We start from the raw sequence: 18,127 nt of genomic DNA, 5'->3' as shown, positions 1-18,127 counted from the left end.
TTTGCATCTTGACAATGCATACCTTAGGATCTTTAATGTCCCTTTCAGCTCTGGAGATTTTGTACTAGATGTAAACATTCTATGTCTCATTATGGGAACCGGATGTTAGATGTCTTTAAGCATGTGTGTGTATGTACAGCCGTGAATTACAAAGAACAGATCCATTTTATGGCTCACTTAACAGATATCCAAAATGTCTGCAGACCTGATTTACCTGCTGTAGATTCTACTGACCTTGCCAGTTTTCAGAGTTGATAGCAAGGCTTTAGTAACTACTACAGATGGCATTCTCTTTTACCACATGCCAGGAACAATACTATATCACTTAACTTCATGGTTAAAGTTATCTGTGCATCATCTCCATTTCACAAATAATGAAATGGGATCCTAAGGTTGAAGATATGGCTAGGTGGTAGAGGGCTTGCCTACCATCGACTAGGTCTTTGGTCCCATATATAATAGCATCACACATAAAAACACACACACCCACATACATATGAATGTTTCAAAATTAGGATACAAGGGATATTGCATGGATTTTGAAATGAGACTCCTTTTTTTTTTTTAACTTTGACTTCATCCAACTTCAAAAAAAAAATACGAATAGAAATAGTGTTAAGGCAATTGGATATCCATGGACAAAAGAGGAACCTTTATTTCTGTCTAAATCCAAACATGATCTTGAAGTAGAATATAGGCTTAAGTGTAAAAAAAAAAAAAACTACACATCAGGCATAGTGGCGCATGCCTTTAATCCCAGCAGTTGGGAGGCCGAGGCAGGTGGATTTCTGTGAACTCAAGCCAGCCTGGTCTATGTATCCTATTTCAGGATAGCCAAGGCTATCTAGGAGACCTTGTCCAAAGAAAACGAACAAAACTATCTTCGTTAAAGATACTATTGCTATGATGAAACACCATGACCCAAAGCAACTTAAAGAGGAAAGGGTTTATTTGGCTTTCATTTCCAAATTAATTTTCACTGAAGGAAGTCAAATAGGGTAGGATCCTGGAGTCATGGAGGAGTGTTGCTTACTGGCTTGTTCCCCATGGCTTGCTCAGCCTGCTTTCTTATAGAACCCAGGACACTAGCAGCCCAGGGATGGCCCCACCCACCATGAGCTGGGCCTTCCCCCATCAATTACTAATTAAGAAAATATCCTACAGGCTGTCCTACAGCCAGATCTGGCTGCAAACTCCCTGTTCCTTTGGCTCTCCCAATATTTCTGCTCCCTCATCTTCAATGACCCCCTGTACCTTTGGTGTAGGAGTTGCATTGTAGATGCATCAATTGGGACTGGGTTCTAGAACTCTGCATTTTGACTGGTTGTTCTTTTTTTGTAGTTGCCTCCATTGGTTGCATAAAGTAGTCTCCTTGCTAAGGGATGAGGGCTACACTTTTATGTGGGTATAAGGATAAATATTGATAATATAGTTAGGGATTCTGATGGTTTAGTAAAGTGGCAGTTGCAGTTTTTCCTCCAAGAGCCGTGACTTCAACATCCCTGGGTAGTTGGCTAGGTTTCTGGTCCCAGGTATGATTTCCCTCTTGTTGAGTGGGTCTGAAATCAAATTGCAGAGCTGTTGGTTATCACCAAGATATTATTGCACCATGCTGGCTGTTGTTGTAATTCATAGGCATCACAGCTTGATAGAACTCTTGGCTTTTGCCCTCCTTTGCAAGCTTACATGGTACGTCTGTTTCTCAGGGAGGACGAGTTCAGGTCTGTTCCAGCTCAAAGGCCTCTGGACCCTGTGGCTGTTGTACATGGTGTCTTCAGCAATAGGAATTGCTTTCCATGTTTGGAAGACAAACAAGGGTAATAGAAATTACTTGAGGCTTCTTTTGCTGCCTAACTCATGCTGTTCACTGGACAGTACCCCCTGCGAACTTCAATATCTGTATTCTACTATTGGGTGGGAAGTTTCACATTCTAGTAAACCTCACTGATGTATAGTGTTCCTTCAGTTCGCTGTCTCTTTATTTTCCATGACATTTTTATTTCACCGTTTGTTCTGCTGCTGGTACTTAAGTGATATAAGCCAGAAAGAGCATAAATTAGTCTATGGGGATACTTATGTAAAATATCTGCAATAGGTAAATTTATAAAGACATAAAATAGTTTAAAAGTGATAAGAAGCTTGGGAAGGGAACTGGAAACTATCACTTAATGCTTACAGGGTCTCTGTCATAAGTTTTAAAAGCAGCTAGGGAATACAATTGCACTACATTGAAAATCCAATCAGTGTGGTAGAGCTGTAATGTTAGGATGGCCAAGATGTAGGTTCATAAAACAAATGCTGCATGTTGTTACTCATAACTGGAAAATCAAAAAAGGTTGGTATTGTAGAAATAGAAAACTGGGGACACCAAAGGCTGGTAGTGGTGTGGGGCAGGTGGCATAGAAAAGGGTTGATAATCTAATACAAAGATATAGTTAGATAGGAAACTCAAGGTTTCATGTTCTGTGGCACAGTAGAGAGATGGCAAAGGTTTATTATATAGGATTAAATTTTTTCCCAACAAAAGAAAATGTCAAGTGGTTCAAGCAATAGATATATACTGTAATAAACCTGATTCTATCAATAGCACATTGTATGCATATGTCAAAATATCACACTGTTCCCCACAGAGTTGTATAAGTATAATTGTTACATGTCAATTAGAAATTTCAGAATGGTTATAACAGCAAATTATTAATAACATATATCAAAATCCAAAAATGTGAATAATGAAAGTCAGTATTATGCAACAGTGAAGACAAACAAATCATGTTTCTTTTTTATCAATATAACAAACGATTGATAGACTTACAAATTACAAAAGACTGTACATGTTATTATTTCATTTCCTTGAATTTTAAACATAGGCAAATGCCATTTATATTATGGATATAGGTATAGGTTCAAAACTATAAAAGAAAGCAAGACGGTGATTACTGCAGAGACTAGGGGAGGGGCTAACAGAGTAATGAGCTGGGAGTCTTTGAGCATGCTGGCACCTTTCCCTCTTGATGTGGATGGTCACTATGTGTTTGCCACACATTCGTTGTTTTAATCCTTACTGCTAGAAGTGTTAACATCACTTGGAAGCCTGTTAGAAGGACAGAGTGTCAGACTTAATAAAAAACTTGATTTCCAAGGATCGTCATATGATTCCTGTGCATATTATACTTTGTAAACCTGACATGCATGCTACACATTTTGTTTTTCTGACGTTGACATGTGCGTTGGAGTGAAAATTATGTTATCTGTTTGTTTCAGTTTCTATTGGGCTATCAGTTTTCCTTGAGTGATAAATACACAGGCATCCTATGCCTGTTTCAGTAGCTCCCAAAGAAACAGCCAATATTGTAACCATATTACAAATAAGAAAATTGAGATGCTGGACAAGGTCAACTCATATATCCCGGATGTGAGACACTTCTATTAATCTCCAAAATCCTCACATGGAAGCCCCGAGAGAGGATAAGGTGGCCATGGAGTTATTGGGGCTGTGGGCAGCTGTGCTAGTCACAGAGGCTGTGACTGCCACAGCCATGTTGATGATGCCCTTGAGCCTGCCACTCAAATGGGTCTTCTAGGCCACACCGTTATCCTTTTCCTTACCTCTTTGCAGTCCAGCCCATACCCGTCTTTTGGCTGTGAGGTGTGGGAGTGACTGCTGCTCTTGCTGTTTCTGATTTACTAAGGACTTGACCTGCCACTCTTTCTTGCCCATCCAAAGCAGGTGGAACACAAAGCCAGACAAAGGGATAAAGCTCTAGTGTAGCTGCTTCAAGTTCCTAGCTTTGCTCCACAGTCCTGCTCAGGGAACAACCTCTTGGAGGTCCCTTGCCTCTCCAAGGGACACTGAAGGTCCTGTTGACAGACAAGGACCAGTGCAGGGCAGCTGGTCACAGGCTGGGAGCTCCCTGGGGTGCCTCACCTACCAAAGAGCCCAAGCTCACTGCTTTCATTATAGCTGCTCGGCAGCGGCTTCATTTGCAGAGCTTCCTGGGCTCCATCCCTCCTTATCTGACAAAGGATTTTGTGCTTTATTTCCCCTCACCACCCATAAATAGCTGCGATTTTCCCACATTCCCTTCCCCCAACATCATTCTGCACTAATTCAGAGTGAATCACGCCCCTGTAAATAAACATCATGAGCTTTTAATGACGGTTTGAATGTCACCTCGGGTTTCCACTTAATGCCCCCAGTTAACTGGCAATATAGAGCTATATTTTTAAAACATAAACTTAATCGGTGGTGAAAGGTAATGAGAAAATATTGTTCTTGAGGACAGGCCTGAAGTGCAAAATGTGCTACAAAATCAATACTGTACATGGTAACTTACTACAAGATGTGGTATTTTTTAGTGATTCATTATTCATTATAGCTACAATGAAAGATGCATGATATTAGGACTTGAAGCTTTATAAATCCAGCTGTTTGTTTTCCATATTTGTGTATACTTATTAGTTTTAATTACACTAATAATATCCCTGGGTTCTTAAATTTACATTAGCTCTTAAAATATAGAGAAAACATTCCTCATATAATTTAATCATTTGTACAAATGGCAGACAAGGAAGTTATTGGTTCATATTGCAATTATTGCAGTCCATGTTTTGAGCTCATTTGTGCAATTGCTAAATTAATAATTATCATTTACGTAAGCAGATTAGGTCATCTGCACTCATTTACAATTATAATTCAGAAATGATTGGATGTTCTTCAAATTTCCCAATTTCTTTAATGCCCTTATTAAAATGGTACATTAAAGAATTTTCCAATTAAGTCTATTATCATAAGTAAATTTGGCTTACTACATGTAATTACTCCCATGCTATTGCATATAAATTTTCAATTAATCCATCTCCTTTCGAAAATGCAAGGCAAAACAAGTTGATTGTCATAATGTTGTTTGCAGCACTTGCTTAAAAGCCAGCTTTGCTAAAATTCCCATTGCCAAGCCATTATGAGTAGTGTCAAACAATATATGAAATTATTCTATATAATAGGCAACATGCCAGGGATAACTCAACACTTTCCACTCTTTACTGTGATATATACTGTGTAAGAAGTGAACTTTTGACTTAACAGAGGAAAAGTCTCTATTTTACATACTATTACTTAAAATGTTTAAAACCCACATATAGTTTTAAAATATCATTTTTTCATTTATAAATGTAATATAACACATACTTGATAGGTGGTTTTTGGTAAGCACAGAAATACAAGAGGAAGGAAAAGAGATCATATTTAATTTCACCAACCAGACATAATCTTTATTTGTATCCATTGATCAACATTCTACCCATGAGTACTTTTAATGTGCAGTCACAAAATTGAGGTCATGTTGTATTTAAGGCCCCAGTGGAAAGAACATTGCTGTTTTCCCACTTGCCTTTGCCACATCACTCACTTTTTGTATTTATTATTAAAGTTCCATACTTGGAAGAAATTCTCTGTTGGTGAAAATATTTCATTTTCAACCTTTCACACTTACCAGCTGGATGTTCTTGGACAAGATACTTAATCACTCTGGGCTTCAGCATCCTCACTAGGAAAATGGGGTCCCTGATGCTGTGACGACTTAATAGAGTTACTAGGAGGACTAAATGGACCAACTTCATCACAGGAACCACACACATATGCAGGAAGTGTTGTCTCTTCTCTATTATTTTGCTAGCTTTCTGTTGGCTAGACAATTAGTTTGCTGCCAAGTCTCAGAGGTTTTATGTTATGGTAGGAAAGACACATGGGAAACCATCTTAGCAGTATAGAAAGAGAAGGGATTAAAGGATACCTTTTTATTTCAATAGGTATTACTTGCTAGACTAACTCTTAGTGGGTTTTTTGTTTTTGTTTTTCTGAGGCAGGGTTTCTCTGTGTAACATTCTGGCTGTCCTGGAACTTACTTTGTAGATCAGGCTAGACTCAAACTCATTCAGATCTGCCTGCCTCTGCCTCCCAAGTGCTGGGATCAAAGGTGTGCACCACCACTGCCCAGCAACTCTTAGTGTTTTAATTAATACTCACCAAGAGAGAGTAGATACTTAAACTTTTATTTTTGCAAATGTCTATAAATTCTTCTTAGTGTCTAATTATGGACATAGACTATAGAAAGATTTTACTGGTTTGTTTACCAAAGCAAAAAAACTAAAGAAATTAAATTTATGGTTGTATAATTTACAACCATACAACACACTGCTTGAATTTCTTCAAGATACAATTTGATTAGTTTTAATAGTTATTTACTAGTGTAACCACCATCAAAATCAATCATTCTGTCACTTATTGAGTTTACATCTTCTATAATAGAATTCTACAGAGATGCTCCTCAGTTTACCATGACATTTCCAGATGATGGCACTGTTAAGTTGAACCAACAATGCATTTGACAGACTTTACTCAATGTCCTAGCTTAGCCACCCAGTTCACTATAGCATATTAGTTTTTTTCCCTGGCTCTGTAATATGACTGACTGGGAGATGCTAACATTTGCCACTGTCCAGCACTGAGAAAAAGAATCATATCATATCACATAGTGATATTTTGGGGTAGCGTCAGTATCTAAACTTCCAAATGCGAATAAATATAATTTTCAATAGAATATATATATATATTCTATTGAGTCCAATTAGTGTTGTCTGTATGTACATGGGTGTAGAGTTTAGAGTCTGAACAACCTTTTAGGGATCTCAGCCCTGAAGTAAAATAATTATGTCTCCCTCAGAAGCCATCAACCTGAGCAATGTTCTATTTTTACTTTTATATGTGTGCTTGCATCTGTGTGTGGTATGTGCATGTGAAGACAGCTTTATTGAGGCCAGAAGTTGTCAGATCTCTCAGAGTGGGCCAGTGTAGGTGCTGGAAATTGACCATCTGCATGAGCAGTACTATCCTTCACTGCTGAGCTAGCTGTCTCTTCATCTCCATTAGACAGTCTTTTAATTTGAACCAGTCTAGCAGTTGTGTAGATGTTGTGTAGTTTTAATTTGTCTTTCTGTGACAAACAAGATGATACTGAGAAATTTTCATGTGTTTCCTGGTAATTCCCATACTTTCATCATCAAACTTCTATTCATGCTTTTGACCATTTGGTGGTGGAAGAGTGTTTGCTTTCTTCTTACTGAATGGTGAGGCTTCTTTATACATATTTTTAATTGAAAAAAATTTTTTTACTAGTGTATGATGGGGGACATATGCACATCACGGTACATGTATGGAGGTCAGAGGACAACTTTGCAGAGTCAGTTCTCTGTTTTGACCTTTGTGTGACTTTATTGAGCTCAAACTCAGGTGACAAGGCTTGCACAGCATGTGCTTTACCTGCTGAACTATCTTGCAGACGCTTTTTTTTCCTTTTTCTTTTTTTTTTAATTTAATTTTATATAACAAAGTCCAATTAAATGAAAACAAGTATTTATACACAATATTTGGGAATTTGGGCGTCGTTCTTTCCAAACTACTTCCTGCTGGTAAGGGGCGCTGTCTTGGGGGATTCGAAGAAGATTCAGATATCCTGGCTGTAGTCTGTAGGGCTGTTTTGTCCAGCTGTTTTGAATGTAGGATCAGCTTTGCAGATGCTTCTTTACATATCCTTGATCTATGTCTCATATCAAGCTTCTAGTACATTTCTGGTATTTTCCTCTAGCCAGTGGCTTGACTCTGTTCTAATTATGAGTACATGTACCTGGGTATGTGCAACTTGAGTGAGTGGCAGGTAGTTGTTGGCTTCTTGATGAGGGCACAAGGAACAAAGCTTGGGGCCGTGTGGAAGAGTACCAAGTATTCCTATCTGCTGAGCCATCTCTGTCGCTCTATTTTCATTTGCAAATTATTGTTACAAAATTATATTCTAACAGATTTTCTTTTTTAATTTAAAATCCATTTTTCTTTTTTCCATTTTTTATTTTCATTTTACATTCTAACCACAATTCTCCTACCTCTCCTCTCATCCACTTCTCCTCCTCCTACCCTCCTCACTTCCTTCCACCCCCCCTCACATCTTCCCACACCCTCACATCCTCCCCCCTCACTTACTCCCACCTCTTTTCCCCTCTTCCCATCCTCCCTCATCCCCCAGTCCACCCCTAGTCTACTCCTCCTCATAGGTATGGGCTCCCATGAGAAGTCAACATAATCTGGCACAATAGGTTGGGGCAGGGTCAGGTTCTTCTCCCATGCCTTAAGACTGAACATGGCATCCCACCATAGGAAGTGGGCTCCAACAAGCTAGCTTATGTACCAGGTTTGTATCATTGTCCTACTGCCAGGGGCCCCTCAGTTAGTTCAAGCTTCACAACTGTATCCCATTTATGGAGGGCCTAATTTGGTCCCCTAGAGTCTCCACAGTTGTAAGTCTAGAGCCCTTGAGTTTCCATGAGCTTGGTTCAGATGTCTCAGTAGATCTCTGCATTATGATCTTGACCTTCCTTGCTTGTACTAAAACAGAGTTTTTCATAAAATATATTCTGATTACTATTTCCCCTCCTACAACTCCTATATCCTCTCTCTCCCCTCAAATTTTATTTTATATTTACTAATTTTGTTTAAGTCAAAGGGGCAGGTTCTTACATTGCAGTCAAGGCTAGCTTGTAACTAATTGCATAGCCCAATCTGGCCTCAAACTCATGGTAATCTTCTTCCCTCGCCTTGTTAAATGTTGGGATTAATACACTGTTCAAGGCCACATCTTTTAATGTTTTCTTCTGGGGGTTTATAGTTTTAGATATTTTGTTAGAGACATGATCCATTATATTCGGTTTGAGATATGCATTGATGTTGATTCTTTATACATATAGATATCTAGTAGTTCCAAAATTATTTTTTCTCCTATACTTATCCTGGAAGGAACACCCATGAAGTCTCAGCATGGCTGCCTAAACAAGACCTGAAGAAGGACAATACCAATGGACATGCTAACACAGAAGGGGAAAGCCCATGAGAGTGGGAGAAACAGTTTCCCCCAAGGAAGAGCCACACCATTCCCCCACCAATTGGTTATTCAATTCTGTATTAGGGTTTCTATCGCTGTGAAGAGACACCAAGAATTAATTGTGGTGGCCCCCTTATAGTTCAGAGGTTCAGTCCATTATCATCATGGTGGGATATGGCAGCATGTTGAAGAGGTAACTGAGAGTTCTATATCTTGAGCAGGCAACAGGATGTGGTCTAAGGCACTGGATGGTAGGTATCTTGAGCACATATGAGACCTCAAAGTGTACCTCTACAGAGACACACTTCTAACAAGATACACCTACTCCAACAAGGGCACGCCTCCAATAGTGCCACTCCCTTTAGGGGCCATTTTCTTTCAAACCACCATAAATACCAAGTGGTCTTCCTTGAAATCATATACATACAAGTAACATTATATAGACTTAGCATACTGTGTTACTATTAATTATTTAACAACAATTTTATATAAATAGGCTAGAGGTCATGATTTTAAGAGAGAACAAGGGGGAGGTACATGGGAAGGTTTGGAAGGAGAAAGGGGGAAATGATGTAATTATATTCAAATTTAATTTTTGTAAATTACCATTTTCACCCTACCTAAATTTCTAAGGCAGTTTTGTTGAAAATCAGTAAACTGTGTATGTGGGTTTATTTCTTGACTCTTCTACTACATTCACCTACATGGCTAATCTTTCTTAAAGCCCAGAGCTTTGTATACTCTAAGGAAGTGTTCTACCACTGAACTAAAACTCCATTTGCCAAATATTGACTAAAGTATTCTTATAGTAATTTTTTGAAAAGTTAAAAGTTCCTTAATTTTTTTATTCCTGGTACCAGTACCACAATTTACAGGGCAATGTATCTGATGTAATGAAAAGAAAAAGACAACACTACAACAGATGAAAGACCTCAGGAATGTACATCTAATTGACACCACATTGCATTAATCAATAGCTGCACATTTTGCAAACTGTGGCTGTGACAGTCCTGAACAAGAAGGGTTTCCTGTTTAAGCTGCAGTAACTTTTCTGAGTATGGATCTTTGTTCTTCCTGTGGCAGATTTTTTACAGTTCCTCTAATGCATTTAGGATGACGGTCTCAAAGTAACCTCAGCTTTCCTGACAACTCCTTGCTCTCTCTCCTGCTAAGAACTGTAGCTCTTTTCTGCTGTATTAAAAAAAACTTTCTGCTACCATATCCATCATTTCCACCACCAGACCCATAGCCACCACCATAGGGACTGCCTGAGCTTCTTCCACAAAAACTGCCCCCCTTTCATGGGTCCATAACTTGATTCCTGTTGTCCACTATAATTTCCAAAGTCATTATAGTTTCTGCCACCACAGTTACATCCACCAAAATTTCCTCATTCATTGTAACCATCATATACTCCTCCACCACCATATCCACCACCTTGGTTTCCACATCTTGGTCCACTACCACCATAGCTTCCTCTACTACTGTAACCAGGACTCCACTGTAGTTGCCACTGTCTCTCCCAAATCCATTCTATGGATAGAATCACCACCTCCATAACTACCTCTGCTGCCACCACCTCCACCACCATAGCCTCCTCTTCCACCATGACCAAAATTACCTACACCACCTCCAAAGTTTCCCCCATGACCCACAAAGTTGCCAGATCCACCTTCATGACCTCTCTGTGATCCAACAGACTGGATCTCTTGTTTAGAAAGGGTCTTTTCCACTTCACATTTATGCCCATTAACAGTGTTCTATTTCTGAACAACAAATTTATCAATGGTGTCATGATCATCAAAAGTTACAAAAGCAAGTCTTCTCTTTTTTTCCACTCTGCCTGTCTTCCATTACTTTTATGGTTTCAATCTTGCCATGATTTTCAAAGTAGTCTCTCGGATTATATTCTTCTGTATCTTCTTTGATACCACCAACAGAAATGCTCTTCACTGTTAAATGGGCACCAGGCTTTACAGAATCCTCTCTAGAGATGGCTCTCTTTGGTTCCAGCACACGCCCATCGACCTTGTGTGGTCGAGCACACATTGCAGTATCCACCTCTTCAACACAAGAGTAGGTCACAAAACCAAAGGCCCTGGAACATTTTATTGGGGGGGGGTCTCTCATTACCACACAGTCTGTACGTGTGGCACATTTCTCAACATGTTCTCTTAAGCTATCGCTATCATCTGTGGTTTCAAAGCTCAGATCACCAATAAACAGCTTCCTCAACTGTTCTGGTTCATCTGGATCATGGCCCTCCATTTTGAGAGCAGACTTGCCTCTTCCAATTCGAGTTCAATATGGGACCTTATAGTAAATTTGAAATGAGATAATTTAAATCTTTTAACTATATTCTGTTTTGTCATCATATTTCGTGCTCCAATGGCTTTAAACTTTAACTGTTTTAAATCACTATTCCATACACTTTTTCAGATTCCAAATACTCTCCAAATCCTGTTTTCTCTCTTATAGCCCCCCCAAAATCTATTTACCTTTATTGCCACTATTCTCTCTCAAAGTACCTTTGCCTCTTCTAATCCAACCACTGATAATTGCCAGTCACTGCTAGCATTCTTCCTGACAACAGCTCATAATGGCTCTGCCAAGAAATAATTTGTTCTTTAATTTATTATTATTATTTATTGTTATTGTTATTATTACTAATGAGTGTATGTGTTTCTTTTTTTTATTTAATTTTATATAACAAAGTCCAAGAGTGTATGTGTTTCTGCATGCACATACCATGGAACACATGTGGAGGTCAGAGGACAACCTTCTTTAGGAGTTGGTTCTCATTTTCCACTGTGAATTCTGGAGGTCAAAAGCAGCTCATCAGTCTTGAACAAAAAGTACTTTTATCTGCAGAGCCATTTCACTGGCTCTAATCTCTTCTTTTTAAAAGGGACTTGTTACTTTTACTTGTGTGAAGCTGTGTCTACGTGTGCACATGCTATGTGTGAGTGCGGTGCTAGAGGAGGCTGAAATACTGTTTGAGATCAGCTAGAGCAAGTGTTACTGTCAGCTGGTTGCTGGGAATACAATGTGGGTTCTGTACAAGAGCAACAAGTGCTCTTAAGTGCTGATATTTCCTGCCCCTTTTCTGTTCTTAATTCAAGATTTGATTTACATAGAATGTGGCAATATTTAAATCATCCACTGGCTTATGTCACTATCCATGTCATAAAATAGTTAAAGGCATTAATAATGACTTCCCGTTGTACTCAGAGTAAAACCCAAACTCCTCCATGATCTGCAAAGACTTAAAAGATGACCATCTTATTGATCTATTCTTATTCTGAGCCACTCTGCCCATGGCTCTTTACTCAGCAGACACATAGCTACTCCATTCTGGGAATGCTACCGAGCTCTTTTGAACTTGCAAACCCTTTAGCCTGATGTCCACTTTCAACGCTACCTCCAAATCTTTGTCTGCCTACTCTTCTTCCAGGTATCAGCTCACATCCCACTGAGGCAGAAAGGGTCTGTGGTTCCTAGCTCAGTTATGCACTAGTTAGGAACTTTCATAAAATCCCACTCTTACCTTTGAAGCAATTAGCAGAGTTTATAACTGCCTTTCTTGTGACATGAAAAATGTCTTTTTTACTCAGTGCGTCATAAGATTGGGAAAACAGAGACTGTCTCCTGCATCTCAGAATCCTTAATGGCACAGACATTGACACATAGTAGGCCCTTCAAACAAAACCTTATTGAATGGGATATTGTCAGCTGTAACAGAAAGTTTCTTATTTTCTATCCTCTTAATGAAAACGGAATCCTACTTAGCCTAAGCCATGAGATCCCCAAGCTCTCTGTGTGCCAGAGACTAATCTTATTAACTTGTTTTGCCTGCAGGACTAGCCGACACCTGCTCCTGGCTTTATTAGGTGAGATTATACCAGTTCCTTGTATTAATTTCCTATAGTGTTCTGGAGAATTTCCCCTGGAAATAGCTTTATGTTGTCTGCTAATGTACTTATTGGCTTATTCTCACTGTGCTTCATTCTCTACCACTCACAGCCCTGACTATGTCATCCTCACAACTATGTCTGTACTTACTGTAGTCAAGGTAAATCATGAATTTAACTTGGGAAGCCTTCTGGAAGACACTGTTTTAGAGCCAACCATTAAAATTCACCTGTTTCCAAATAACATATGTCTCTCTGCAAAATAGGCCTCTGCTGTATGATGTAGGCATCTCAAATAAGATCTGTTGGGAAGATTATCTACTCAAAAATCGTCTAAGTCCCTGTATCAAGGGAATTATGTCTGTGAGCCTTGGGTCCATTCACAATTATATTCAGAGAAAGTAATTCTCCTGGTTTATTACCATTGCTGTGTTCAGGCCTGAGCCCTTCTCACTTGCCTTGACCAAGTAAGTTTGCATCTCCTTGCCCAGTCATATTAATTTCATTTGAATATGCAGCTTACCTTAATAGCTACGACCTTGAACTCCCATGCCAAACTGACAGGACTTGAACCCGTCAGCAACTATTAGCTATGTGACCTTGGGTAAGCTTCTTAACCTGACTGTGTATCAGTTTCCTCATACATAAATTAGCATACTAATATTACCTCCTTTATAGTTAGAAAAGAACACATATTCACATTACTTGCAATAAGGCTGGGCATTTGAAAGGTATGCTAGTAATTTATATCTGTTTATTTTCATTTTAAATGAAGCCTTTACTTAAAAAGTCAAGCATGCAAGAAATTGTCTTACCTTTCTTACACTAAGTATTATTTTTATTATCATTAATTTGGTTTTTCGAGACAGGGTTTCCTCTGTGTAGCTTTGTAGGCCAGGTTGGCCTCGAATTCACAGAGATCCTCCTGACTTCGCTTTCCACACGTGTGCTGGAATTAAAGGCATGCGTTGCCACTACCTGATGAGTATTTTTTTTTATAGATATAGATAAAAGGTATGAGAGTAATTGCAGAGAGACAGACTATTACCTAGTACAATAGTTTAGCCATTTCACTTATTTTTCTACAAGTAAAAATATCCATTTACTCTTTCCTAGCCTTGTGTATAGGATTAAAGAAAAGAGCTATTGACCACTCATGCCCAAGAATGTCCCCTTCTTGTTTGTGATACTTTTCAGACATGCAGGGGCCTATTACACACACCAAGGCACTTACCAGTCCACGACTCATCTAGATTCAGGTCATTAGGCCCAGTTGGTAAAACTGTATTATATAGAATGTGGTAGCATCTTGATTTAGCTCAAGATATCCCAGGTTTAGAACTGAAACTCCTGTAGCCTCCTCATTCCCAAATCAGTTGGGACTTTTCATCTTGCACTTGTTTCTGTGTTACAAAGCCACTGAACTACAACCAATACCAGCCTTTTCATTTCCTTGGTTTACCTTCTGGTGAAATTTTGACTTCAATAAAAATATGGGACACGATGAAATGTTATTGAGATTGAATTCTTTTAATATGCAAACTGGGCTAAATGTAGTATCACATACTTATAATGCCTAATTGTAGTAGACAAAAAGTAGAATTTCATTTGCATTTCTCTCATGGTTAGTAATGATAAGACTGTTTTCATGAGTCATTTGTATTTCATTTTTGTAGAAATGTCCATTGACTCTTTGCTTGTTCATTGATTAGGTTTTTTTTTTTTTTGTTCCTATTAAATTATGGTGGGTGTTTTTTTTTTTTTTGTTATTATTTTTGTTATTTTGTTGTTGTTGTTGGAGAGGCTTTCCTGCAGTCTAACCTAAGCTTGCTTTGAACTTATTATATACGTAAATTCAAGGCTAGTCATAGACTTGACTTGTGATCCTACTTCTTTCATTTTCCAGTTGCTGGAATTATAGGCATTCAAGGCCATGTCTGCTTCATGTGGTGCTAGAGCTTGAAGCCAGAGCCTCATGCACATTAGGAAATTACTTTACCAACTGGGCTACACTTCCAGCCCTCTTATGGAGTTCAAGAAGTTTATATTTTGCCAATATTCTTGCTGTAAGTCTCACGAGAGGTACATTATTCTCAAGTGTCTATGCAATTTTGAATTGGCATTCAGTTTTTAAAAAAATGTCGTTTGAAGTAAAATTTTTCTAGTTTTAACAAAGTCTCATTCATATATCTTTCCCTTTTATTGCCAAATTCATGACCATGAAGACTTACTCCTGCTTTCTTTTGAGTAATTTTACATAGGCTAATAGTACTGAGGTCTTTGATCCACTTCTGAGCTCATTGTTGTATATAACGGGAAACTAAAGGCATCTTCACTGTTTTGCACAAGGCTATCTAGCTGTCCTAGAACCATTGCTGGAAAGACTATTTTTTCCTCACTGAAGGATAGTGTCGAAATCAATTGACTGGATGTGTGTGTTTCTTTGGGGACTCTCAGTTCTATTCCTTTAATCTACACATCTATGTTTACACTAGTTACATTGTCTGATTATTGTTGTGCAGTTATTAGTAAATGTGAATCTTCCAATATCCCTTTCCAAGATATATTTTGGCCTTTCTGGGTCACTTGAATTTTCATATGAGTCTCTTTGTTTGTTTATTTTATTCGTTTTACTGTCTGAGTCAGGGTTTCTCTGTGTAGTCCTGACTGTCCAACTCTGAACACCAGGATGACTCCACCTCCCAAGTGGTGGGATTAAAGATGTGTTCCATCACAATTCAGCTTCCTTATGTATCTTAGGAGTAGGTTGCCAATTTTGAAAAAGAAACCAACTGTTATTCTAACTAATAGGGTTGATTGGATCTACAATTAGAATACTTTTGTCATATTACAATATTAATGAACATAGGTTGCCTTTCCACTTATTTAAATATTGTTTATTTCAATAATCTCTGACAGCTTTTTGGGTATGTATCTAGTAATTCTTGGGATAAATATAATCTTAGTACATTTTGTGTCACTATAACAAAATATGTAATGTTGAGTAACTTTTATACTTTGTGTTTCTTAGGGGCTTACTCAATAATTATTATTAAAATCTTAACAGTTAGTTCATAGTGACGCCATTTTTATTGCTATAAACAATAATTGGCACAATTTTATTGTTATACATATTATATGTGTATATATCTTATGTCAATTAGCATAAATATGTAATTTCCAGTATATGCAAGGTTTTTTTTTTAAAAAATAACACAATATAGAGAAGTTGCAGAAATATATTTATAATCTGTTTTATATTCAGCAATATAGTTACCTTGGTCCTCCAGAAGGGGAACAAATACTCCTTTATTTTATTTTTATTTTTGACATGGGGCTTCTCTGTGTAACAGCCCTAGCTCTCCTAGAACTCACTCTGTAGATCAGGCTGGTCTCAAACCCAGAGATGCACCTGCCTTTGCTTCCCCAGTACTAGAATTAAAGGTGTGCACCACCACTACCCAGAATATGTGTTCTTAACCTCCAAATCACCTCTCCAGTTGCAGAATACTGTTCTTGATATAGAATGATCATAGGATATTTACAACTTTAGCTATGCCTTCCTATTGACTCTGATTCCATGGTTTCTCATGAGAACTCAGCTCATGCTATTATTGGGATTCCTCTTACATGATGAGATACATTTTGTTTTACTGCTCTCAAGATTCTGTCTTTACAGTTTGACATTTGGTCAAAATGGGTCTAGATGATGATTGAGCTCTTTAGGATGACTGAGCCCTTGGATAGGTGAATTATTGTTTCTATTAATTTAGGAAATTTGTTGCCCGTTATTTTTGTAAATCTTTGTGTTTTTCTCATTCACTTTTAGGTGGAGTTTCCATATAATACACCTGATGACTCTATTTATTTTATTCATAGATCTTTTGCCCCCATTCCTTACATTTGATAATATTAGTGTATCTTCATGTCTACTGATTCTTCTGTTGTTCAGATATGCTTAAGGCTCCTCTAATGGAGTATTATTTTGTTTCAACTCTGAGATTTTTGACTTGTTTCCTTTTCTTAATGACAATATCATTATTGATTTTTGTTAAAAATTTGGTTAAGGAGTTTAAAACGTTCAAGGTGGTGCACGCCTTTAATCCCAGCTCTCAGGAGGCAGAGGCAGGCAGATCTCTGTGAGTTTGAGGTCAGCCTGGTCTATAGAGCAAGTTCCAGGATAGCCAAGGCTGGTACACAGAGAAACCCTGCTTAAAAAAACAAAACAAAACAAAAATATATCGAAAGTCTTATCTTCCCCAGGGACAATTTTTGTTAACTGCTCCTTCCCCAATATATGATACTTTCTATGTTTTTTTTAAACTGTACATTTTTTTTGTTGCATCACATAGTGTAGTCTAAGCCTGGGAATCTGAGTTTTTCCTTGTCAAGATTTCTTATTGTTGTTTTCATCTGTTCTTCGTTACATTTCTGGCTCAGTTTTTTTTCTTTTTTAAAGCCTGTGTACTTTATGTGTCCTCTGAAGTTGCTACTTGTTTACTAGATAGCTGATAGCTAGACAGAGGCTAACTCAAATTCCTAGACATAATTAGTATTCCAACCTTGATATAGTGCTCAATTTGTACATCAAGGCAGGTCTTCAACAAATTCAGGCAGTTGTAGATAGCCTGGCTCAAACACATAATCTCACACATACATGGGAAAAATAGCAATATGTGTATCATTGTTTTCTCATTTAGCTTATATACTAGCTCTGAAACAAAAGGTACAAATGGATTCACCAGATGTCTAAAACATTTAAACATCATAATAGAGTGCTGTGGAACAATGTTGGTTCACTGTAAATATGTATTACTTTCATTGGTTAATAAAGAGCTGACTGGCCAATAGATGGACAGGTAGAGGTTAGGTGAGACTTGCACAAGAATAAAAAGAGAATGTGAAGAACAAGGGACAAGGAGCCTCAGGGTTGCAAGGAAATGCAGAGAGAAGCAAGATGAACTTTCTGTGTTGAAAGAAGTTACCTGCATGTGGCAAAGTATAGATAAGAAATATGGGTTCATTTAAAATGTAAGAGCTAGTTAGTAACAAGCCTGAGCTATCGGTTGAGCATTTCTAATTAATAATAAGTCTCTGTGTGGTTATTTGGGAACTGGCTGGAGGGACAGAAAAATTCATCTACAATAGAGTGATATATTGTTTATGATTTACTAAAGCTTGCCTCAGTATCAGAAAGCACAGTCAGCCATAAGCCATAGAAGCCAGGAACACACCTTTAATCCCAGCAGTAAGAAGCTAGGAGATGGTAGTACATATCTTTAATCATAGGAC

The 18,127-nt window shown here is 38.0% G+C and overlaps 1 pseudogene; it reads right to left on the bottom strand.

Annotated features, from left to right (window-relative positions):
* Positions 1-10,046: 10,046 nt before the first annotated feature.
* Positions 10,047-11,192, bottom strand: LOC127217842 (heterogeneous nuclear ribonucleoprotein A3-like; annotated as a pseudogene).
* Positions 11,193-18,127: the final 6,935 nt, after the last annotated feature.

This window comes from Phodopus roborovskii, unplaced genomic scaffold, assembly GCF_943737965.1.
Source record: "Phodopus roborovskii unplaced genomic scaffold, PHOROB, whole genome shotgun sequence".
Lineage (NCBI taxonomy): Eukaryota > Metazoa > Chordata > Mammalia > Rodentia > Cricetidae > Phodopus > Phodopus roborovskii.
The sequence above is the reverse complement of the archived record's forward strand: the minus strand, read 5'-3'. Positions and strand labels throughout refer to the sequence as shown.